Source organism: Podarcis bocagei, assembly GCF_964188305.1.
Source record: "Podarcis bocagei genome assembly, chromosome: 16".
NCBI classification, from domain to species: Eukaryota; Metazoa; Chordata; class Lepidosauria; order Squamata; family Lacertidae; genus Podarcis; species Podarcis bocagei.
Window position 1 is genome coordinate 31,565,565 of NC_138142.1, and position 26,211 is coordinate 31,591,775.

Sequence of the window (26,211 nt, forward strand, 5' to 3'; positions counted from 1 at the left end):
CCTTCCCACCTATTACATGTCCCTGAAGGTACTGCTCCAGCCTTCCCAACCTGCTGGCCTCCCAATATTGCTGGACTCACAATTCCCATCAGCCCCAGCCAGAATAGTCAATGCTCAGAGAGGATGGGGCCGCAGTCCAACAATAATGGGAATGGGGGTGGAAGGATCTGTCCACTTTAGTTTATCCCCTTTCTAATCTTAAATTCAGTTCCCCACATCTCCATAAATGTTTGCTTGTGTTTTTCTTTGAATCCCCATGAAAATTCATCAACATTTTAGTGTGCTTTTTCCTAATGTACACATTTTTCAATGTGGTTTTCCCTAATGCTTTTTTTTTTTTTTGGTATGCTGTCATCAAGAATATATGCATTCTTGTGCATACCTTATTCTAGTACATGCCTTTCTGTACACATCACTTGGCTGGAGAAGAGCACCGCAAAATTTGGAGAAATGCAAATGTCAAAGGATGGCTGTTCTTTGGGGGGGGGGGTCCCCAGAAAGTGGAAATTAGGTAGATATGACTTTAAATGCAACCTGACGATCTCTCCCATCCCCATCTGGAGGGCATCGGGTGGTGGGGAAGGACGCTCTAACCACAACACTACAGAGTCTCTCACTTTGCAATTTTGCTTAGTAGCATTTTGGAGCCTGGGGGCAGAAAACCCAAAACTGCTTCCTTCCCCTGACACCCACTGCAGGGTAAAATAAACTAAATAATGGGCATTCTGGTGGCCTCTCACAGCCTCCCCAAATCTGCCGCCCAAGGCAGGCCTGGCTCTGATTGTGGTGTTGCTGTTTATCGGCACCAATAATGATTAACAGTGACTGTCAAAAATAAGCCGCCATAAAAGAAGCCTGGCAATCAGGGAGCCCCTCACAGCCTGCGGCTCAACCCATCAGGGAAACCCACACCGAGCCCGACAAGCTCAGGCTTCCTGTACCAGAGTTGTTATTGATATGTAGACCAGCGCCTCTCTTTTTCCTTCCCAAACCACACAGTTTACGCTCTGGCGGTTGTATTAGAAAAACCCATCCATCTCCCTGGCACCCTCCTCCTTCTCCCACTTCTCTGGCATCAGGCGTTTCTGTTGCCAGGCAACCGCCGTGCAGCAAGGCTTTCCTTGTCATCACTCTAGTGCCCACTCAATTTCAGCAGACGTTTGCTCAGACCGCGGCTCACCTGCTCCCGGCAGTCTTTGCTCCACCCTGTCTGGAGGGCACATGCCAAGAGGATGCAACCTGTTGCAAAGTCCCCACCTGCCCTGCACACACAAAAGAGCAGGGTACGCAAGGTTTAAGCAGCAGCAGCAGCAGCCAGGAAGGCAGCAACCTACTGGTTCATGAGAGAAGTTCACGCAGAACAGCTGGTCTAGCCTGTCATAGTGAGATGCACAAAACTAAAGGCAGGCTCTCACTAAGTATCTGAATAAAGGTCACAGAAGGTGATGTGGAATTTGAAGACCAAGGGCACTTCCAGACTGCCATTAGGGATGGTGAGGGGTGGGAAGGAAGAATTCATTTTGATTTGTGTTTCAAGGCAAACGTACATAATTCATACCTTCTGAAAAAACACATGAATCAAAACGCAGCCGTCCTAAATCCATACTTTCCCAAATTTAGCAGTGCAGTCCTCCAGCCAAGTAATGTGTACAAAAATACATATATAAGGGCAAAATGTACATATACATGCATACATTAGTGAAAATAACATATCACAATTGCAGTATACGAGGAGGAATTGTTTTTGGAAAATGTGCATATTAGGCTAAATTGCATACAAAAATATGCATATAGGGAGAAAATTACACTAAGATGCTTCATCATTTAAAAAGCAAATATCAAACTGATGTGGAAATGTGGAGAACTGCACATGTCTGGATAAATGAGAAACCAGAGTTGACAGATCCACCCGTTCCTAGCTACCACTGTTTTGGGGGTGAGATTCAGCCACTTGCTTGCAAACTCAGGTTGTTCAACTAATCATGATTTAATGATCATGCACAATAAATGCATAATTTTTGTGTGATTAGAAAATAGAAAATGCCCTGAAAAGTGTCGGATAGCGATGCCATCTAACTGCCCCCGCTGGCAAACAAATCAGAATGAATGCTCAACAAACAGCCAAGGGCATCTAACCCCCTGACAAACTTTGTGGGCAAACAAGCCAGGAAGGAATGCTCAACAAAAAGGTCATCTGGAAGCAACCATAAGCCTTATGCAGAAATGATTCCCCCAGGCATTCAAGGAACTTGCTGAGGGGGAGGCGGGTTATGAACACTAGCCCTCCCAACACCCCTGCCAACTCCACTGACCGCCCTACTCCACTAAGAGGAAAGACTGAAGGTGGAGACTATGAATACGGGGCCCCCAATCAACGTGGAAGAGTCTATGCAATGTTCAGAAGAAGCAAATGTGATGCACTCATTCAATACATGTGAATTGCACAGCATGCAAGAGGTGGAAGAGCAAGAGGCGAGGAAGTGGCCCTTTTGCCAGGGAGAACCTAAAAAGAAGATTCCGGCATCTTGCTCTCCCAATGGACAACCTCCCAGTGCCTACGGGGAGCCCACAAGAAGCCCCCGAGTGCAGAGGCAACTCTCCCCTTTTGTGATTCCTGGCAGCTGGGATTCAGAAGCCTACTGCCTCTGACTTTGGATGGAAAACATCTCCATCATGGGCAGTAGCTATTTGAAGCCGTCCAAGCTGGTGACCACCGCTGCAACTTGCAGGAGTGTAATTGAACTAGTATTGTTGAATAGCATTCCAATAATTATACCAGTGTCATCTATTAATAAATGGGAAGCACTGGAGTGTGTGTTACACTAACGTAAGAACTTATGGAGAGCCTGCTAGATCAGGCCAAAGGCCAATCTAGTCCAGCATCCTGTTCTCACAATGGTTGACAAGATTCTTTGGGGAAAGTACCAGCAGCACTTTTAGCACTTCCCATTCCCAGCAGCTGGTTTCCCTGCAGTGGAGGCAGTAGTCAGTCTCTTAGGGAGGCCTTCTTGTGAGTAAACAGCCTGCTCATGAGTAAAGATTTGCTCACAATAAAGGCAATGGAAGGAGGCAGGAAACAGGCTTTGCGGTAGAGCCATGGTTCCCAACGTGGGGCACACGACTCACAGGGGGGCAATTTGGAACCTTGTTTAGAGCAAGTTAATGGCCTTTTAGGCTTCCTCCATGTGAATAGGAGTTCACTTTTTGCCCAGGTAGGAATAATCCCCTGTTGCTCATACTGAGTCAGACCATTGATCCATTTAGCTCAGAATTGTCTGCACTGACTGGCAGTGACTCTCCAGGGTTTCAGGCAGGGGTCTCTCCCAGCCATACCTGGAGATCCTGGATGGGTATAGAACCTGGGAACTTCAGCATACAAAGCAGGTGCTCCATCACCGAACTGTGGTCCTTAACCTTCATGGCATGACCCACCTCTCTTCCCCACAATTACGTAAGTTAATTTTCTTCTGATATGCACAAGGAATGACATGGTGCTACACAAAGCACTGAAGTCCCATTTCCTGATTCACCCAAAGCCTTGCTTAGCTCCCCGTACCCTGCCTGTCCACTGACCTCCTCTGCTGATTCAGAGTGATGAGGACTAGAAACTCATTCCTCTTTATTTCATTCAAGGAAATCTGAGTATCCCAGGAAGAGCAGCACTGGGTGGGTGGGGGAGGAACTGCTGGCAGGGAGTGACAGGCTCTCCTCCTTTAGCAAACGATAGCAATGCAAATGAGCAAATGCCCCACTTCGCATAATCCAGAGCTAAGACCTGGCAATGAAATCTGGTCCTAGGCTCAAAGTCTTCACCCAGCAGTTGGTACAATATAGATGCCCTAGTAACACATCTGGGTACCTGGCTATATTACCAGCAGAGGGCAGCAGTGCCCAGTGCCAGCTGCCTACGAGATGGCAAACTGCTGAGAGAGGGTCATCTGTAAAACTGGCACGGTCCTTGGCCAATTAAAAATGCAGTGCCTAAATTGCAAACTGCGAAAGCTTCCCGCACCAGTGGAGCAGGAATTAAAGGTGGCTTTCGCCTGCGGTGAGCAGGAGGAGTGCACTGTGAGAGTGACCAGAGAGGAGCACCTCTAAAGGGCATTTTGCAATCAAGGTTGAAATGAGGGCTGAACAAAAAACTAATTGCTGCACCCCCATGCGACCAAACGGTGGTAAGCAGCGCTGAAAAACGCTTCTTCACATTGCCTCTGCTTCCTTATTTGTTTAAAGTACAAGCTATCTCCAAATTGCCTTCAGGAGCTGTCACAGAGAATGGAACCCCACCAAGCAGGACTAGACTGGGGCCACATTCACACCACACATTTAAAGCACTGCAACGCTGCTCAAAACAGCCATGGCTTCCCCCAAAGAATTCTGGGAGCTATAGTTTGTTAAGGGTGCTGAGGTTTGTTGGCCTCACAGTTCCCAGAGTTTCCTGGGAAGAGGACTGGATCACTAAACCACTCTGTAAACTGTAGCTCTGTGAGGGGAATAGGGGCTCCTAACAACTCTCAGCACCCTTAACAAATTATAGTTCCCAGGATTCTTGGGGAGAAGCCATGACTACCTAAAAAGGTATCATAATTATTTAAATGTTTGGTGTGACTGTGGCCCTAATGGCCTTAACTTGATTTCAGTTGAACATTAGGAGAGTGTTGAGGAGTTTGACACGGGAACCAGTGGCCTGGTTTCTTCTCCTTCTATTTGCCAGGAGGTGATGGGACCAGTGGCCATGATCTTAGGGTTTTTTTATGTTGAGCTTAGGCCTTTCCTACTCTGATTCTATGAGGTCATCACACAGGTAAGCATGACTGGCTATGATTTTTGTTTAATGACACCCAGTGACATTGTTATACCCAGACAAAGCAGGGAGATGCTATCCTTCTATCAACAGGATCCTTGACTGGGTGGGATACCTTGTGTGACCAATTTAAGAAGCTGTATGTGGGGGTTTTCAGAGGCAAACTGTCTCTGAACATGAGAGCTTTCCAGAAACTTGGAACCATTACAGTAGAGCTGTCATTGCTCGTGGTACACATGCTTACTCGGTGTGTCCTTCCAGAGTCTCAGATTAAATCGATTTTGCAGCGTTTTGTGGCTGTTCAAGCTGTACCACCGAAAAGCCCAAACAAGCCCCTAGTAGCGTAACCAAGACTGCTACAAATTAAGACATATGTACGTTTTGAACTGACTGTCATGGATGCTCAATGAGAAATGCCTTTCCAACAATTTCTTCAATGCTTAGCGAATTTTAAGAACAATAAGACAATCTTATTGTGCATTTTTAGTATGCCTATATCTGTGTTCTTTTAAAAAGAAACTATGTAGCCTAAAAGAATTCCACTACTCTTTAGAAACACCCTTGTAAAATGAGGTTTTCTTTAGGAATAAAATTGCCTCGACCATAAACTACATCTACTCTGGTCTAGCCAATTTCATGACACCATCGGTTATGGCAGGGATTTTCAGACTCGACCCCAGAGTGTCTAAGATTCCTTCGGAAGTTCAACAAAAGCTCCAAATAGAAGATCAGTCGTGGTGTTCAACTGCTGCTGAAAGACAGGTTGCCTACCACTAACAGAAGTGCCTCTCTGGGTGGGGCAGAGCCAGCTTCTTTTGTGCTTACTGGGAGGGACAAGGCAGCAGGATGGTCAGTGCGGTGCAAATTCACCGGCAGAACCAATGCAGCGTCCCCACCACTGCACTCATCCCTCTCTCTGTCCTGCTACTCAGCAGTGACTCACCTGCCAGGAAGCTAGTGTAGTGGCTAGCACAGTGGATCAATACCAAAGCTGAACCTGGAAAATGAAGCTACAGGGCATGTTGGGTATGTCCTAGACCATGTCCACAGTTCACATATAACAGGAATTGGGGAATGCCTGAACGCTGTCCTCTGAGCCTCCCTAGCTGTGCCAGCTTTGGGTGATACCCAGTTCCTGGTGAGGGAAGGGTATGCTTGGCATGCTTCTCTTAGGCAGAGATATGTGAATATTCATTTACTATATTTCTAAACATTTAAATCTTGTTCCTATCCATCTACATGAATTTCCACTTTGTATTCTTTTTATAAAAAACCCCGGAACATTCATATTGTTATTTTGCTGCTGATTTATCGGCTTTATTTTGTTTCATTGGCTTATTTAATTGGAAATGTTGATATTAAGTATTGATTTCTGTGATAAGCAATTTTTGCATTATTGATTGCTATACCTTCAAATTCAGGCCGATTTGATTTGTTCGTTGTTTTTTTGATAGGGGATTGAGATTTGGATATTACGCAGATAGGTAATATCTGTTAGTGTATTCTACTGCTTTGCCATTGTTGTGAGTTGTTTTGAGCTCAAATTTCTTACTGGGAGCGTGGCCTACGGATATCTAATCTAATGAACTTTCTTATACATAAAGGCTGACATAGCATAATGGCTAACAGAGTAATCTTAGGCCATATCTCCACCATCCATTTAAACCAGCATCATGCTACTTTAAAAGATCATGGCTTCCCCTGCAAAGACTCGTGGGAACTGTAATCAATCAATCAATCAATTCCTTTATTACGGTCAATGACCAGTATTCCAGGAACTATAGTCTGTTAAGGATGCCAAGAGTTGTTAGGAGACGCTTAATCCCTCAACAGAGCTACAATTCTCTGAGTAGTATATCAATACATCCCTTCCCAGGGAACTCTGGGAACTGTAGTTGAACAATCTCCCCCAGGAGGTTGTGGACTCTCCTTCCTTGGAGGTTTTTAAGCAGAGGTTGGATGGCCATCTGTCATGGATGTTTTAGCTAAGATTCCTGCACTGCAGGGGGTTGGACTAGATGACCCTTGTAATTCTACAATTACATGATTCCGTGTAGCTCTGTGAGGGGAATAGGGTTCTCCTAACAACTCTGGGCACCCCAAACAAGCAAGCAACTAAAGCAGAAACATTTGCTGTGAAGTAGGACAGTTGCAACCATCTCCCACCCCCACCTTTGCCCATGTGAAACCACCAACAGGTGAATTGTACTCGTACTATGCAAGCTGGTCGAGATGGACAGCTTCTGCACCAGCAGAATGGCTATGGAATCCTAGACATCAGGGGTGGGGAACTTCAGATCATTCTATTGGGCCACGCCCCTCGCCCTCCTTGTTTTCACCCTCCTTGAATGTTTTTGCCTAGCTAGAATATGTCCTCAAACCCTCATAATGCCATTTGCTTTCCTGGATGGAAGACAGAGAGCACTGTGTTGAGAAAACAGCCCACTGTACAAAAGTAACATTTACATGTGTTGCCTTATTCTCCCTATAGCCCTGCCCACCATCGGCCCGTGCCCGCCTCCCCCAAGGAGGCTGCCCAGAAGGGAATGCAGTTGTCGGACTGAAAAATGTTCTCCGCTCTTGATAAAAGCAACAATCTTTTACTTGTCTGTGGCCAACTTTTCTCACGTCAAGGAAATAACCTCAAACCAACAGGTGCAATCTGGGATCGGGGAAGAAGGGGTCCCAGGATGTGAAGGCTCTGAGGATCCGCCCTCCCTCTCCCTCTCCTGTAAGCAGGATTCCTCAAGTGCTGGCATCTCTTGTGTGAGGGATTAAGCTGTTCTGGGCCAAAGACTTCTCTCTCTCTCTCTCTCTCTCTCTCTCTCTCTCTCTCTCTCTGTGTGTGTGTGTGTGTGTGCGCGCACAACAGAATGGATTCTGCAGGCAGAAATAGCTGTTTGGTGAAATGCAAAAATTTGGCAGAGAAAATCAGAGACTAATAAGGGCACTTCATTAGTGTCGCAGAACAGGGAAATGACAAGGGATGAATAAATATTTATGACGTTTGCCATTGTTCCTCCTGGATTCATTAGGCGAGGCAAAGCAGAAGGGTTTCCTTTTTTGCGCTGTGTGTGTGTGTGTTTGTGTGCAAGAGACTTGTCACTGCAGTGGGACAGAATTCTGTTTGTTTAAAATACTGACATACCCTGCCTTTTCTGTCCACCCAGATGCCGAAAGCAGCTTAAGAACAATCTAAAACTATCCATTTGAATACACACCTGATGGCAGGTGGCGTGGCTTCAGCAAAACGGCTTCACAGCCCAAAGGAGGACGGGAAGGGATGGGGAAATTTGTCAATTTAAAGTTCTCTAAGTTTCTCATTTTTCAAATTTTACGTTCTCCACATTTCAACATTGGTTTGAGGATTTTTTCTTTTAAATTCAGCTGCTTTTCCATGCTAAGGTTATCCTAATATACACATTCTTTTGTATACAGTTTTGCTATTATACCCATCTGGCAAAGCATTTTTCCCTAATATGTTCTTTTTGTATGTTCTTTTGTATGCACACATTAGCCTAGTTTACAGTAAGCCCACAACTTCCACAGAGGTTACATTCAGGGGAACGTAACCTATAGACAAAATCACGTATAGTCAAAACACATTGGTTCAACGGCAGGTGGGATTGCCAGTGTCTTTTCCCCCCAGACGCCTGCCCCCTTCCTATCCCGCTTTAAAAAAAAAAAAAAATTAATTGCCAAGCACATAAAGCTGAATGTGCACATTAAATGCATGTAGATTGCAGTCTTGCTGTATGCAGTTTTGAACACACTACTTGGCTGGAGAGCTACATTGCAAAATTCAGAGAAGTATGAATTTCAGAGGATGGCTGTGTTTCAGTTCTTGAATTGCTTTGGAAAGTACAAGTTAGGAAGGTCTGCCATTAAATGTGAATTGAATTCCCCCCCCCCCCTTACTGCTGGGCTCTAACAGATCCACAGATTCCCTGTTCTTGGTTTAGAAAGAATACAGCTGCTGCATTGGGGTCCTTTGGGAGGAAGGGCAGTATATAAATTTAATTATTATTAACAGCAACTACAAGCAGCAGCAGCAAGGGAACCCATGAGAGAAGTTTATAAAATTATGCATGGTACCGAGTGAGAGCATTTTCTGTTCCCTTCTTTCACAGTACAGTATAATAATCCAGAGGTTGTAGCCAATGCTAGTCCTGCTCATAGCAGACATACTGAAGTTAATAGACACGGCTAATTTAGGTCCATTAATTTCAACAGATCTTCTCTGAGTAAGACTTTGTTGGATACAACCCCAGGCCACCTAACGAAAGCAATGAGGTAGATATTCAAGTCAGAGAAAGATAGGCCTTCTCTCTCTCTCTCTCTCTCTCTCTCTCTCTCTCTCTCTCTCACACACACACACACACACACACATACACACACACACACGATTGTATCTGCTGCCACATGCTTTGGCGTTGATGACAACCTCTCTTCAAAGTATTTGGCAGAATGAGGTCTTTCCCAGTTCCGCTCCTTGACACCTTTTTAGTTGGAGATGCACAGAGAGCATATTGTTTCGCCACTTGAGTCACGGGCCCTCTTTATGTGTGTGTGGTTCAATGGTGAGAACATCAGTTGATCACCTCTGAACTCTGGCTTCAAACCTCCTAGATCTTGGCCCCAGTTGCTCCTTCTCTAAAATGGGAATAATTGGAGGGGGTATCCTATTTTAAGAAATATTCCTTTGAAAAGCGTTTGGTGCTACAATATGCTAACAAGTGTACAACCAGGGATTTGTTCTCAATAACTTTAGACAGATTTCTTTTTATATCAGGCATGGGAAAAACTGTGGCCCTTCAGATATTGCTGGACTGCAACTCCCATCATCCCTGACCATTAGCCATACTGGCAGGGGCTGATTGGAGATGGAGTCGGGAGAAGCTACAGGTCCCCCGCCCCCGTTCTGTACCCTCCCAGACAATCTAATATGGAGATATGCTCACATCACACTGTACAGTAACGGGACTAAATTATATACCTAACCGGTGCTTTGTATGAACTGATTCAATTTAACTAATTCACTGAATTAGTTCAATAATCTCTGAACAACACCTGAAAGTAGTTCCCATAATTGTCAGGTGAACCAAATGTGATTTAATTATTTGTTTTTATTTTTAATTAAAATTGTATACCACCCTTCCTCCGAAGATCACAGACCACAGCATAAAATACAAGCATAAAAATACACAAGCATAAAAATACAAACTGAGAACAAAAAATAAACAATAAAACAAAAACAAACCAATAACACTCCCTCCCACAAATACATTTAAAAGGCCATAGAATGTTAATCAGACAAAGACCTGGTTATAGAAAAATGTTTTTGCCTAGTGCCTAAAGATATGTAATGAAGGCACCAAGCGAACTTCCCAGGGGAGAGCATTCTACAAACTAGGAGCCACTACAGAAAAGGCCCGTTCTCATGTTGCCACCCTCCGGACTTCTCATAGAAGAGGCACATGAAGAAGGGTCTCAGATGATGATTGCAGGGTCCAGGTTGCTTCAAATGGGGAAAGACAGTCCTTGAGGTACTGCGGTCCTGAGCCATTTAAGTCTTTATAGGTCAAAACCAGCACTTTGTATTGAGCCTGGAAACTAACTGGCAGTCATTGCAGACAGGCCAGGATCAGTGTAATATGCTCAAACCATCTTGCTCCAGTGAGCAACCTGGCCACTGAATTCTGCACCAGTTGAAGTTTCCAAACTGTATTCAGAGGCAGCCCTACGTGTAATGAGCTGCATTAAGCTAGCCTAGAGATTACCAGAGCATAAATGACCATTAGCCATACTGGCAGGGGCTAGTTAGGGGCAAGTTAGGCTATCCCTGTCCAGATAGGAGTGCAGCTGGAGCACCAACCAAAGCTGATGGAAGGCACTCCATGCCACTGAGGCCACTTGAGCCTCAAGCGACAGCAAAGGATCCAGAAGTATCTGTGAGCTACATACTTGCTCCTTTAGAGAGAGTGTAACCCCATCAAAAGCAGGCATCCTCCCATCCATCCAGTCTAGGGGACCACCCACTAACAGTGCCTCAGTCTTATTTGGATTGAGCTTCAGTTTGTTGGCTCTCATCCAGTTCATTACTGTGGCAAGACAATAGTCCAGCACACCCACTGCCTCACCTGCAGATGGAAAGGTGTAATTTCATTTTTGGGTAGAACTTGGAACGATTTTCATTCTCATACCTGTGGTTTGTATTCATTAGACTCTTCGAGCTTAAAGATCATAATTGCTGGGGAAATAAATTTTAAAAATCATATTCCACCATCTGCATGTTTTGATTTTTCCATAGTTGTTGTTGTTTTAGTTTTCTTAAGTATATTTTACATTTCAGCATAGCAGCTTGCAACATTCTGAATTATTGGGGCGGGGGGGGCGATAGCCAAGCATCCTGTGGATGAACTGGAATTGAACTGTGAACTGAACATGAACCAAACAAGTTCTTTTTGAATAGGGACAAAGGTAAATTGGAATTTGTTCCTTTTTGGACATCTTAAACTTGAACTAGTTCCTTTTTTTAATGAACTTTCCAGGCTCTGCACCCAATGAAGGTGTGGCTCAATTTATTTAATGCCACGAGACTTTAAAATCGCACCATCTCTTATTTATTCTTATGTCATCTACATCATTGGAGAATTTTCCTCTCTTCCCCGACCAGTTTAAATCAGGTACTTCCATGTTTACACCATAAGTGGGTCTGGCCCAGTGGAGGCAAAGGTCAAGTTTTGCAGCAGAGACGGAGAGAGAGAGGAAGGGGGCGGGGAGAGCACTTAGGCCCCTTTCAGACCTGGCCCCATCATTCAAACCCTACTCTCTGTCTCTATAAGCTGCAGCTTCTCCTGCTTGAGAAGCCTTTCCCCGCCACCACACCCCTGACATTTCAGCCACCCAGTTGTCATTTGCAGCTGCTTGCAATGTTATGTGTGTGCAGCATAGTCCAGATTGGAGGATGCAGATCAAAGAAAACTTGCAAGGATGCTAAAGGCATCACGGCTCCCTATTCCTCAGCCTGGACCAAATTACCAGCGGCGGCAGCAGCAGCAGCAGCGGTAACGCTTAGTACAAACCAACAGCGCTCTTGATCTCATCTGGCGTGTGTGTGTCACAGCATCCTCCCTTTCCGGAGCGTGTGGCACACAGGCACACACACACACAGACACACACACAGGGATCTCGACATCTCACTGCCTTCTGCTCCTTACAGGAACAATACCCCTGGCCTAATCCCTTTCATTTCTATCCCTCTCTCTCTCTCTCTCTCTCTCTCTCTCACATCCCCACCACCTCTCAATGCTGTATCCCCTGTTCTGCACCCCCACCATGCCATCTCCTATTCTCTTCTCCATCGGTTATTTTGCTCCTGCTACTGGAATAAGCGGCTGGCTGTCGTGATAAACTTTGCAAAGGGGAGAGAGAGGGCTTCTCTGCCCATCCCCAACCATACAGCACAAACCCTCCTCCTCCGATCAGGTAAGGCAATGTCGTTTTATCCCTTCTATTTCTATATCTACAAATGTTGCATTCTGAAGACTCAAGGATACCTGGCTACCAAAAGAGGCAAGGATTTGCCCGGCAGAACTGATCAGCCAAGGAGAGCTGATGAGATGGAGCTGGGGGTTTCAAGTGCCTGATTTGGACTGTGTGTCTGTAGATTTATTAAGGAACCCGAAACAAACAAATGCCCAAAGAACACAGCGGTTCAAACATAGGAAAAGAGAAAGGGTAATTCACCGGGATATTTGTGGCAGGTTTTGATCCTGTCTTTCCATTAGGCATTTTGCTACTTTCTTTCTGTTTATTTTTGATGAAATTGCTGGTGGGTTTGGCAAATATGTAGTGGATTAAAAAAAAAAAGCCATCAGAATTTCTAAGGGAGATGAAGAGGATAATCTTTCTTCTCTATCCCCTTTTCTTTTTTAAACAATGAAACATAAATGATGGCGATGATGCCCAGTGGCACTTTTAAAGTGTTTGCTGCTGCTGCTGTTTTTCTGATGTTTGTGATTTGGACATTTGATATGGGGAGGGGGAAATTACAGTTCAGAAACACAGTGCGAAGCACTGACGGTCATTTGCAAGTGTGGAATGTTGATGCTTTTGAGGCTGTGTTAACAACACCTGAATGGAAGCAGGGGGTTGTTGATTAGCCATGGGAAATATATTTTTCTTATTCTGTGTTCATCTTTTGCACGCGTGTTTTGGGTTGTGTTTTTGTCTAGTGGGTTTCTCATGCGTAGCCGAGCCGCACATCCCAGTATACAAATAGAGACATTCGAAGGTATTTTCCACGGACAAGGCATGGGAACGGCACTCCTAACACTTTGCCATCTTTCCCCCAAAATGGCAAAATATTTGATTTCTCACCAGGAGTGGCAAAGAGGGCTGACTGGCAGCTCTGGAGAGTGGCGCAGCAGAACAGTTTGGCAATATAGATACATCTTACCATATATATGACATGTCTATCATCTCCCTTTCTCCCCACCCCACAAAACTGGCATCGAAAGGAAACCAGCTGTCTCAGTAGGCTGGCAAATGTCACATATAAAAGCCAAATTTTAAAATGATAGTAATTTGTGGTTTTTTATTTAAATTGCGCTGAAATCCAAATTGTAGCAAAGCAAATGGAAACCGACATTCTGGGTCTGGGTCCCAGCTGTTGACAACAGAGTGCTCTCTTCTGCTCTCTTCTTCTCCGAGGTTTTAAAACAAGCCTTCAGCAAGATTTGTTTTCTGATTTACTGATGATTTGTGCAGCCCAAATAGAGTGCATTCCCCCACCCACCCGAAGAAAACGAATATGTGGATTTGATTTGCAAACTCTTCATTTTCCCAGCTCTGAGTTGGCATTATGATCTACAGTTTATACCGAGGTGTAGATCTATTTTCGGAGTCTACTAGTTAGAAAGGGGGGTAACCTACATGTTTTCCCCCTCCTCCCCTTGCAACTTTCAAAGATTTTGAGATTTATTTCATTTTTAAAAATGGCGACACAGTGAATGTGAAAGTTGGGAGGCTTTAATTAATGGATGTTTGCAAGGAGCTTAGGTGGCAGGTGATAGAGAAGGGCAAAAGGGAGATTATTATATTAGTAAAGCTTTTAATCTCATATTGTCAAGCCATCCCATCTTTCTCCCCCACCCCTTCTTTTTCCATGAGGCAGAGCATTGATTTTAAGTAAACAAAGCACGATATATCAGAAGAGCTAAGAGCAGCCTCTGTCCTAGACTAAGACGGCTTGGTGGGGAAAGTTGCATCATGCCCAGACCCAAGGCACCACTTATTACAGTATGTTTGAGTGCTTCCCTAAAGGATATAAGATCGTAAACTTCCAAACTTTGGGCTTATTCGGGATTAAGTTTTTCCCAATATCTTAATTAAGCTTAGCACAGGCTCCCCCTCCCCCTCTCTGTGCTCCCTTGAACCTGGGCTCTTCTAGTGGATGACAATTGGAGAGAGGAAAAGGAGCAGACGTTTGTCCCCCCCCCCCCCGGTCAATTTGCTTTCATAGATTTTGTGGCTGCTTTTCAGTTTGATTTTACTAAGTGCATTAATGTTTGGGTTTGTTTATTCCTCAGCCTATGCAGCTTTTAAGAGTCTTATGCACTTTTCAAAGTTAGGCTTGTAGCTTTACTTATGACCCCATTTTTCAATCTTTTATTCTGTATCTGTTTCACACCCACCCACCCCTTAAAGTTTGCCTTTGTGTTTTTAGTTGGACAGTATCTAATCTCTACTACATGTTTTGCTTATCTGGGAATGGGAGGAGAAAGGGTGTGGGGTTTTTTGGGGGGGGGTTCCACATGTGTGTGTACGTGCTAGAACTAACACTGCAATCTTTAGTTGAATGCTAGAGTACTAGTAGTAGTAGTGGCTGTTTCATGCCCTACAGTGTGTGATGTTCCGGGGAAGGTCCCCTGGCCTTGCAGAGGGTTTAAACGTGGAGAAGAGAAACAAGTGAGAAACAAGCATGTGATTGACCAGGAAGTCACCCTGTGTGGACCTCTTGGAGGTGGATGGCTCATGCAAACGTGCTACTAAACGTGCCCTCAAAAGAGGGCTTGCATAGGAGAATGTCAAAGTTTGCAGAACTTTAACCTTTAATGGCTATTCTCCATAGGTGTGCCATTTACTTATTACCCTGGTGTGTGGTGTGTGTGCGTACAATTCCAAACCGGGGACATTTCCCCCAAAGAGGGTAACCATTTTACAAAGCTATAGTCTATCTATTTATCTCCAAGAAGGGAGAGTGTTCTTTTTATTTTAATATAGCAAGAGCCATGTCCCTGCAAACATGGTCCTGATCATCTAATGGAAGAGATGTCAGGCCCAGAAAAAGCCTCTGAGCTTCTTGTAAGTTTTCTCCCAGACTGGGTGTGGGATGGAACCTATGTGTGCATCACTTGGGTTGATCACTTGTGCAAACAGTCCCCCCAAATGCTCATTCTGAAGCATTTAACAAGGGGTTGTAGCTGACGTTACAACCACACAAACACACAGAGATTTAATTTTCTTTCTTTCTTTCTTTCTTTTGATAATAATTTTTATTCACACAGCATTAATTTTCACAGTTCTTGGCAAATCAGCTCTTTAGCCCCCAGTGCCTAGAAGTAGTCTTGCAAGTGTTCAGAAATAAACACAGCAACCACAGAGTAAAAAATCAGAGGTGAAGAAATCCCCATGCGTGTGTGTGTGTGTGTTTGCGGAGGTGGGGGGGCGTCTTATTCTGCTCTGGGGTGTTTCATCATCTGTCATCATCAAGCAGCACACCTCGAGGGAACTTCCAAGAAACAGGGAGAAAAGTGCAATCACATAAGGATATGAAGGTGTGTTGTGTAAAAGCCGGGAGGGGGGTGCTGGTTTGAGCAGATGGTTGCTCAGATGCAGCCCCCAGAGCTTGGGACTCAATTCTGCAACACCAGGTAGCAATTAGGGCTGTTGATTGATTAAAGAGGTTTGTGTTCTATTAATTGATTAACAGTGCAATCCTATACATGCCTGCTTGGAAGTAAGTCCACTGAGTTCAGGTGGGCTTGCTCCCAGGTAAGTGGGTATAGGGTTACATCCTAAAGAGCCGATTTATCATCTATTTATTTTCTAACTTAATTAATCAGTTAGATTTAAGTATGTTACTGAATCTGCTAAACCTTGAGTGCCTTGGAGGGCGGCGGTTTGATGGTGTCCAAGAGGATATAAACAAAAGCAGGCACTCATATGTAGAAGGCCATCTGCAATGTTCCTTTTTCTTTTGCTCTCTACAACAATTACCAAAATTGTTGCAGAAACACTAGCCAACCAATTAAAATTGGCCCTTTATCAATGACTCTATGAAGGTCTCCCAAGACAGTCAGATGGCAATAAGACTAAAGCTTTAACTGATTTTGACTACCAATTAATGTTTTATCAAATTTTGAATATTCACAGAATGTTTTAAACATGCACAGATTATCATTGCCTCCTTCTAAGGAATGACAGTCAGACCCACAGACATTCTGGATACGGAGAGGCATAACTTTATAGACAGATATGATTTTGAACCCGGGGCTTCATTTCTAACAAATAAAACTTAGGCCAGAAAGGTGGAAACCATCCATCAAGTTGTCTACAACAGGTGGTAATGATATAACAAATTAGCACCTGTGATAAGTAAATAAGGACTGGGAAGCATTTTTGTGTGGATTTCGGGCGGGTGGGAATAAAGCCATTGATCTGTATCCCCAGAAAACACAGGAGGTGGTGGGTGTATGAAGTATTTCAATGGCAAATGTTTCACTTGCGAGTATAGGCATACCTCATTTTATTGCACTTGGCAAATATTGCTCCTTACAAGGATGAGGGTGCAGCTGCGGGCAGCCCGGCCACTTCCAGGAGAAGGAAGCTCCCCACTGCCCCTCTTCTGGCCATGGGAGTGGAGCTGGCTAGGGATGGAAGTGGGATTTCCCCCTCACACCCCTGGAGTCAGGAGGCCTGGCTTAATGGACTACAGTCAAATCTCGGCTCCTGAATGCCTCCATTTTGGAACGTTTCGGCTCCCGAATGCTGAAAACCCGGAAGTAAATGCTCTGGTTTTTTGGAAGCTGAACATCCGGCACGGCTTTTGCTTGAGTGCAGGAAGCTCCTGCAACCAATTGGAAGCCGCACCTTGGTTGTCGAACATTTCAGAAGCCGAATGGACTACCAGAATGGATTACATTTGACAACCGAGGTTTTATTGTATAGCATAGTGTAAACATATATTTTATATACACTGCGGGGGGGGGTGACTCAGTTTATTGAGGTGGTCTGAGCTGACCAAGTTATGCCTGTACAATTACTGTGTTGTTCATAAAGAAAGATGGACAGCATCGAAATGGGTCCAAACATATCTCTCCTTACTTTCTGCATTGGTAGGGCAAGGTAGCCATCTTCCTGGTTGCACAGGGATCTTATCGTTACTTTTGCTGTGGCATGAGAATGGGCATCAATTAGGGGCATTGGGGGGGGGGGAGAATTTGGTTCAGTTTGCATTTAAAGGGAAATCTACCCAATTCATTCTTGCTGAAACCATGCAAACCCAAAAACGCAGCCGTTAAAATTCGCACGTCTCTTAATTTCGGAATGCAGTTTTCCAACAAAATAGTGGGTTAAAAAATGCACACATTAGGGCAAAATATGCATGAAACGCCTAGGTTAGTAAAAATAACATACAAAAATGCATTATACTAGGGGAAATTGCTTACAAAAATATGTACTCTGAGTGAATTTTGCAGCAAAATGCTGGTGAATTTTCATCAGCGACTTTAAAAATAAGAGAATTTGCAAGTTGATACAGGAATGTGGATACCTGACTTAAAAATGAGAAACGTGGAAAAACCAAAACTGGCAGGTTTACACATCCCTACTTGGGAAGCCTACCAGGTACTATGCTATGATTTGAGAGCAGGTATCAACCACCTGTGCCGTTTCCTCCCAGCACTGTTCCTTCAGTCTCCGGAAATGGGGTTGTTGTGCCTATTTGACTATGCGACAGAAACAGGGAAAACGAGCAACATGGCCTTTTCCCATCACAGTTTGCAAAGGCGGTGATGGGCGACACCCTGTTAGAGGAGGAACCCCGAGACTGGAACCAAATAGCTAAACTGTGCACCTTTGGCGTCCCTATTTATGAACGTGTGTGTAGAATAAAAGACTACAGGCTGGGTTTGAGTCCGCCAAAGCACATCTGAGATGTCTGTGAGCATATTTGGGTGAGATGGCAGAGACAGAATTGCTACCGAAGAAGACGCCCTGATTGGCACTGACAGCGTGTCTTTCGAAGAGGCTCACTGTAACTGCCAACCAGCTGATCCCGCCTGCATCTAGTTCCAGTGCTACCTTTCTCCATCCTGAGCCAGGGGTGGTCCTTGCCTTTGCAGGGCTTGGTACAGCAGCCGATGGAAGGAGACTTTCTGAAGCGCTACTGGAGGGCGGGAGACTTGAGGCAGGGTGCCTGGAGGCTGATGCCAGTGCACCAATCAGCTGGAGACACAGGAGAAGGTCGTCCATGATGGGGATGTCTGAAGCTGCTCAGTTGGCTGAGGGTGGCAAACAGGGCTGGGCAGGATGGGTGGAGCTGTTGAGACTCTGAGACAATCAGCTGCTTAATTCGCCAGCCAGGTGGGGCTTGGACGTGGAAGCTCTAAGTGTGGTTGTTAGGCATGCTGCAGCCGTGAAAGTGAAAAATCAAGACAATACAATGATTATTATTCGTCCAGTGTAGCAAGGGAGGTGGCAGAGATGTGAATCTAAGGGAAGTGGCCCTGATAATGCACTGCAGGCCAGCAGGCTGCATGGTTTTTTGTGTTTTATTTAAAATCAGGTTTCTAGCCCTCATGGTGGTGGGCATGGTCTGCAGGACTGGAAGCACAGTTGGCCCTAGAAATGACATGGAGACACACACTGTGGTATTGTTCATCCTATCACTATCTTAGCATTTAAGATGATGGTTCTTTATTTAGGACTGCTGAGCACCTATGGAAGAATAGGTAGCTGATTAATTGTCTGCTTTTTAACCAACTTTTTGATTAATTGATTATTTTAAATGTAATAATTAGCAAACTCTCTCTGTAGATACTCCTTTTTCCTTTTTTAGATATTAAAATGTAGGACATGATACAGTGACAAGTTAATAATCAGGAGCTACTGCCCCCTGCCCCCATAAAGTAAGAAAAATATATATCATTTTCTCATTCTTCTTTAACACTAGAATCTGGGTTATCCAATCAGCACTGGATCTAGAATTGGCAAAGGGAAAGTTTTTCTTTGCACAAATGCATAACTGAATGATGGAAATCACTGCCACAAGATGTGATGAGGGTTGGTAGCTTCTATGGCTTTAAATGGGAATTAGACAGAGGACAACTTCGGGTAGGGGCTGAAGCCAGTGATGGATTAGTCCAGAACTAAAAGTGGAAAGAACCACCCCCTTTCCTTTCCTTTCCTTTCTCTCTCCCTGCCACTGAGCACTGCCACTGAGGCCGTTCTACAGAAAACCTAAGTAGGCTAGCCACCCCTTGAAGGTGTGGAGTCATAGGAACATAGAAAACTTCCTTATACTGGTCTGTCTAGTGCAGTATTGTCTACACTGTCAGGCAGCGGCTCTTCTTTTCGGTCAGGGTGTCTTTTCCAGCTCTACCTGGAGATGGCAGAGATTGCCACTCTGCATGGAACTCCTAAGAAGGTCCAGTCTTTTTTTTCATGTCCCACTTTTGGGATATTAAGCAGCCCACCCAAATGCAAGACCCGGTGCTGCCTCGCTGCTTACTGTTTGTCTGAGCTGCCTGTGCGTCGGGTCGCTGAACAGCAAGGCCACGGAGAGGTCAGGCACACGCATGTGTGTGTGTGTGTACATACGTGCGGAGGTTGGATGTCTGCCCTACAGATCCGCTCTCCCTGCTGCGTCCGTCCCACAGGCTCCCGGCAGAGCGCAAGGCTTCTGACATTGTCATCTCTAATCACCTTCCTGGGCTCTGGGAGATGGACTCTGCCACCCGCGGGTGAAGGGGGCCTGGCAAGCTGTCAGGCCGGTGCCAGGCGGGTCCCTTCCCTGCTTTTGACAGCAAAGCAGCGCATGCCAAGCAGCCAGCACAGAAAGCCAGGAGCCTCTCCCAACAATATTGGAAGAGCTCTGCTCCTGGGTCAGTGCCTTCTGCTTTGTTGCTGCTGTTTCGGGGAACGATGTATGTAGGTATGTCGATGACCATGGCACTGTGGCCACGAGGCCACAATGCCCCACATGCCACTCCTTCTGCAAGAGGGGGCCTGGGTGTGTTGTTGTTGGCAAACTGGTGCTTTGAATTTCCAAGATGTTTCATATTAATGAGTGCTTGCCCTGGAACGTAAGCAAAAGGTTTTACTGGATCAGCCCAAAGACCCACCTCAGTGCTGGCTGCAGTTTTTGAAGGGCCCTGGAGCAATTCTGTGATTCTGTGTCAGGAGTGGGGAACTTTTTTCAGCCTGAAGTCCCTGTTCCCTTTGGTGCAACCTTCATGCCAGTTGCAGGTGGGGCCAGAGGCAAAGTAGGCGGAGCAACAAATGTAAATGTTACCTTTGTAAAGTAGGCTTGTTTCCATACACAAACACACCTCTCTAGCCTACGTCCAGGTAAGCAAGAAATGTGATCAGAGTTCTATAACACATTCCAGCCAGGCAAAACCTCTCAAGGGGGGTGGGGTGCATGGCAGGGCCAGAACAGGGTGTGTGACATGTCTGGTTTCCCAAGGGACAGAAAGGTTTGCATTTGGTCCCTGGAAATCCTATCCCAGGATTAGTTTCTCTTTTTGTTTCCACCAGTGATCAGACAAACACCCCCAAACAACTAAGCCAAAATGACTAGACAAACAGCTCTGAGGACCTACAGAAATATTGATGGAGATACTATGTGAATCTTTTAGTTAAGCCTGTGGTTGAGACACAAGGAAATAGAAGCCAGAGGGGGAGAAGAAATTGGCTTTATTAATTTTTTTATTTAATATAAAATATTTATTTATTTATATTTTATTTACAGAAAGGGAAGGTGAGAGCCTTTTCTGCTATTGCCCCCCAGAAGCCGATACTCAGCTGTGTTTTGAAGCTGGGGCTTCCTTTTCATGATCATGATTTAGCAACCAGCGACAGACCTCCTCCTCTGCAAATTTGACCAGTTTCTTTTGAAAGCTTTCTGTGGCCTCCATCATCACTACACAGTATATCTCCTGACAGTGAATTTCATAAAGTTAGTAAAGGTGTCCTATGTGTTGAAAAGTACCAGAGAACAAAGGCCCTTTCCTCCTGACCCTCTGGGACAAAAAGCAACGTTATTAAGAGTATTGTTTGGGGCGGTGTGTGCATTTGTGTGTTATTTTCTTTTGAACAGAGAAAGATTTAGCAAGCCCGCTCATCTTCTGGGGTGGGCAGTGTTGCAGCAGGCATCTAGGCCCTTTTAGCGACCCGGCTAGGGGGCGGGAGATTAACGCCCCCCTCTGCGCCAATCTCAGCCACGTCAGCCCCGCCCGGCCAATCTAAGCCAGTGGGAAGCGTGGCCTCAGGTAATTTAAATCATGGTTCAGCTGGGGGCTTCCCTCTTGCCTCCACGCCTGGTTTCACCCAAAGCCTAAGCCAAACTGCTCACATCTGTAACCAATACAGTTGTGGCCTGTTTTAGCCCATAATCCAAAACACTCGTGTTGGTGTGTTTATTAATCAATGAGGAACTACAGGGCACGGGGCCTTGGCACACAAGAGGAATGGAGAGGAATAAAGGGGCCAGGAAAAAGCCCACTTACCCTAGCGTCCTGTTCCCAACCTGGGATCTCTAAGGGAAAAAATGAAAGGTACATCTCCCACCTTTCTAGGATACTCACTAGGAGATGTTTGGGCCTTGAGCAAGTCAGTGTGAGAGAATCAGTGATGATTGTAGTGGTTGGTGGGCTGGACTAAGACCTAGGAGAGCAGGGTTCAAATCCCCGCTCAGCTATGAAGTACACTGGGCCAATCACTGCCTCTTGGCCTAACCGATTTCACAGGGTTGTTGGAAGGATAAGATTGGGAAGGGGAGAACAATGTATGCCTCCTAGAGCTTCATAGAAGAAAGGCAGGTTACAAATGCAAACATCAAATCGAAATAAAGCCAATTTCTTCTCTCCCTCGGTCTATTTCCTTGTGTCTCAACCACAGACAAAATTAATAGATTGACAAGTATTTCTATCAACATTTCTGTTAAGAGCCATTTGTCTAGTCATTTTGGTTTGGTTGTTTTTAAAATGAAACAAAACACTTTCCTTTTATTTACAATTGTCCGTACTTCTGCGTGCCTAGGGAGTCCCCAAAGCATGTTGAAACTGCTGCCTCAATAAATATTTTTTGTTTGTTTGTAGCACTCATTTTTGCTTCTGAATTAGCCACTTGAACTACCTATTAAAAGGAACATGTGGAATCTGCAATACAATGCTGCTGTGCTTGCTCATCTCCTAGCAGGATCAGTCCTGTCCTGGGTTTTAGACAGCCAGCCAGTTATGCCAGTCCTCCAGAAGCCTGTACCAGCTCCCCTCCAGTTTTTTTTTAAAGACTGGTAGTCAACATTCCATGGCTACTTAATCCACATCACACTAATTTTGGGGGAGGGTATAAGTTGCCCATTGGATTCCCCCCCCCAATAGCGCTGTGGGTTAAATCACAGAGCCTAGGACTTGCTGATCAGAAGGTCGACGGTTTGAATCCCCGCAATGGGGTGAGCTCCCATTGTTTGGTCCCAGCTCCTGCCCACCTAGCAGTTCAAAAGCACGTCAAAGTGCAAGTAGATAAATAGGTACCACTCCGGTGGGGAGGTAAACGGCATTTCCGTGCGCTGCTCTGGTTCGCCAGAAGCGGCTTAGTCATGCTGGCCACATGACCCAGAAGCTGTACGCCAGCTCCCTCGGCCAATAAAGCGAGATGAGCGCCGCAACCCCAGAGTTGGTCACGACTAGACCAAATGATCAGGGGTCCCTTTACCTTTACTTCTGCAAACCCCGGGTTCTCCCGAGCATGCAGATAACCCCTCTTCTTTCCAAGCAGCCCACTAAGCATTGCACCACCTGAGTTTGCTGTGAGACGGAGACATGACAGTCACTTGGTTTAAGAGAGAAAGAAAGTGTTCCATCCAGACAAGCAAGAGGCATTGTCAGAGGTCAAGGCCCTGGATTGCAGGGTGTTGGACTAGATGACCCTACACTTATCCGAAACCCACACTTATCCGAATTTTGCAATGCAGCTCTCTGACCAACCAGCACTGACAAAAAATGCATATATTAGTAGAAAGGCTGCATAAAAATGACGGTGTTGCTTGCAGAATTGTCTCCGTTACTCAAAACTGCATGCAAAAATGTGTCTATTAGAGGAGAAATTCACACCCAGTCGCTGATGAACTTTCATGAGGATTTTAAAAACAACATACAAATTGCTGCAGAAATGTGGAGAACTAATTTAAGATTGGAAAAAGGAGAAACTGGGAGAACTGAAATGGGATGAGATTGTTCCATCCCTAGCCTTGGGGATGAGTTCTGTGGCCAAAGAAAGCTTTCTGATGGGTGGAGGTGAAAAAGACAGCATGTTAGCCATGTGTGCCCGCAGGCAGTGGCACGAGCATGTTTACTTCTCGTTCCCTACCCTGCCCAGGCCGCTCGGGACTTGGTGGCTGATGTAACGGTTGGGTGGGGTGGCATCAACCCCTCTGCGCTGCTCAAGTCCCACTCCTGCTGCAGTGTGACAGCGGCTAATAAGCAGGTTGGGAGTTTGATTTCCCCTGCCCTGAGCCAACTCCTGGCTGCTGCTGCGTGCCACCAAGGGTATTCATCCAGCAGAGAAGGCAGAAGTGGGAATGTTTTGCCAATCCCAACGAGAAAACCTACAAGGTCGGTGGATTCGGGCATCTTTATTAACGCTGCGGCTCAGCCATTTAGCTTATGCCAATAGCCTTCCAATGATTAATAGGCCAAGCTGTGTATTTTGAGTCCATCAGAATGCTAACAACACAGGAAGTGCAGACTGGAGGGGGGATGCCAATCTTTTTTAAAAAATGAGAGGTGCCAGAGCAGAAAAAGAGAGGGGATAGACTTACGTTCCTGCCTCTCGTGTAGCAGTAGAATTCAGGGATCACCCCAGGAATTGATTGACGGGATAGTTCAGGACAGGCAAAACAAAAAATATCTTTTGATATGGTCTGTGGGCTAACTCAATAAATTCTATTCACCGATGGGCAATAATAAAGTACTTATTTGCTTAACGTGAAATGGACTTAATGGAACTGGCCAGTGATGCAGCTCAGCAGCTCTAGACTCTGGGCTTAATGGTCTTTTGGGGGCTCTGCTCTGTTAGATACTAATGCAGAGGTGGGGATCCTTTTCCACCCCAAGGGCCACCTTCCCTTTTGGGCAGCCTTCCAGGGGCCACATGCAAAAGTGGGTATAGTCAAAAGCAGGACCATGAACAGGATTTTTACCCTTGTACAGCAGACAAGTGTCTACACACTCACACCCACCTTCCTATCTTCCATCCAGACAAGCAAGAATCATTACTGGAGCTTAAGGACAGAATTCGACCAGGCAAGACAATATCAAGAAGGCGGCCAGGCAGGGCCGGAAAGGGGTGTGGCCTGGGGAGTGGCCTGCAGGGCTACATTTGGCCCCTGAGACTGAGGACCCTCTTCCCTGTGCTAATGCATTACTTCAGTTCACTTCAAAATGTAGTCAGCGAGCATCCTGGCTGTGTTGGGGAACGTGGAGGCCTTTTCATTCTGTCTCAGGATAGCGCTACTGGAATGTACCATGACGAAATGATTTTGAGGGTCAGTGGCTTAGATGTCTGTACGTGTGTGTGTTTCAAGATCAGGAACATTTCTGAATTATACAAACCAGACTTCATCAACCTGGTGCCCTCCAGTTGTTGTCAGGCTACAACTCCCATCAGCCCCAATGAGCACACCAGGTTGGCAAAGGCCAATACAAGTAAACCAAAGAGTGTCAGGCCTAGTGATGAAATGAATGCCAGAGGCTGGGAACAACAGAGAAGGACCTTGCCTACAGGTTCTGCGATGGGGCTTCCCAGAGGTGTCTGGCTGGTTTAGATGGACCTTTGATCTGATCCAGTAAAACAGTTCTTCTAGTTAAAGCTGCCTAGCAGTCAGTGGTGCCATGAGGGAAGGACTTTGGGGCAAGCGTCCACCCCCCTCCGGCAGCTGAATGAGCGAGAGAGCTCCCAAATGGAGCAGGGCAGATTACGGTACTTACATTTGAAGTAAGACACATTACCATCCAGCAATCCTCCAGACTGTTAAGTCCAGAGTCTTCCATTACTGAACTGCACCAATGCGAGCAGCTGTCAACTGCTGTGCTGGGAGCCTTTCCCTTTGAACCTAGATGGTAGCATGTGTACTTTCATAGGCAAACAGCTTGATGCAGAAAACGAACAGCAATGGTGCTGGGTATATACCTATACACACATTTACTTCTGGGAGAAGGTGTGGAAGCTGCCTTAGACTGAGTTGGCTTGTCCATATAGCCCAGTATTGTCTACTCTGACTGGCAGCAGCTCTAAAGAGTCCCGGCCAAAGGAAGGTCTTTCCCCACCACCTGCTATATGGTCATTTCAACCGAAGATGGAAACAGGGACCTTCTCCATGCAAAGCAGGTGCCTCTGTTTCTGAGCTCTGTTCTCTCCCAGTGTTCTACAATGTGATATTAAAAGCACAACTGGGTACACATGCCCAAATCGGAGATACTCAGTACTGCTGCTTCCTGCCTTCTTCCCCCCTCCCTTTGCCAGTGTGGAAAGAACTGCCTTGGATACACCGTAACGACGTCTGCTGACACTGAACGCAATTTGTGTCTAATAAATCAGACGGCGAGATTTGCGAGATCAAATAATCCTAATAACATTTGCATAATGTGCACACTTTGCATAAATTGTCACAGCGAGCAGCAAGTGTGTGGAGTCTGCACTTCTGAGCTCTGGAATGATCATTATTTGGGTGGGCTGGAAGAAAGGGAGGGCTCTGCCATCTATGTGTGGTCAAGGATAATGACCAAGAAGAAGGGACAGAGTCGCCCTGGAGCATGAGAATCTGGGACACCTCACTTGGTAGAGCATGAGACTCTTAATCTCAGGGTCACAGGTTTGAGTCTCATGTTGGGCAAAAGATTTATGCATTATGGGGGTTGGACTAGAGGACCCTCATAGTCTCTTCCAACTCTACAACTCGATGATTCCAAGTCAGTATCATACAACAGACAAAACTGAAGTGGCAGAGACCAGGACCAAATGGAGTGGGGAGGAGAGGAGAGGAGAGGAGAGGAGAGGAGAGGAGATCTGTATGGTCTCCAGGGTTGGGGGAGCCCACTGGGAGCATGCACAGCCCCAGC

At 45.6% G+C, this 26,211-nt stretch overlaps 2 protein-coding genes across 5 annotated transcripts in view; one reads left to right on the forward strand and one right to left on the reverse strand.

The window, feature by feature from the left end:
- Positions 1–26,211, reverse strand: part of MACROD1 (mono-ADP ribosylhydrolase 1) — a 315,061-nt gene that overhangs the window by 96,488 nt on the left and 192,362 nt on the right. The window lies entirely within an intron of this gene.
- The window catches only part of FLRT1 (fibronectin leucine rich transmembrane protein 1), a 161,745-nt gene continuing 147,507 nt past the window's right edge, over positions 11,974–26,211 (forward strand). For both annotated transcript variants that reach the window (XM_081174078.1, XM_081174079.1), the window contains exon 1: positions 11,974–12,292. The gene's annotated coding sequence lies outside the window, so the exon portion shown is untranslated. The remainder of the gene's footprint in view (positions 12,293–26,211) is intronic.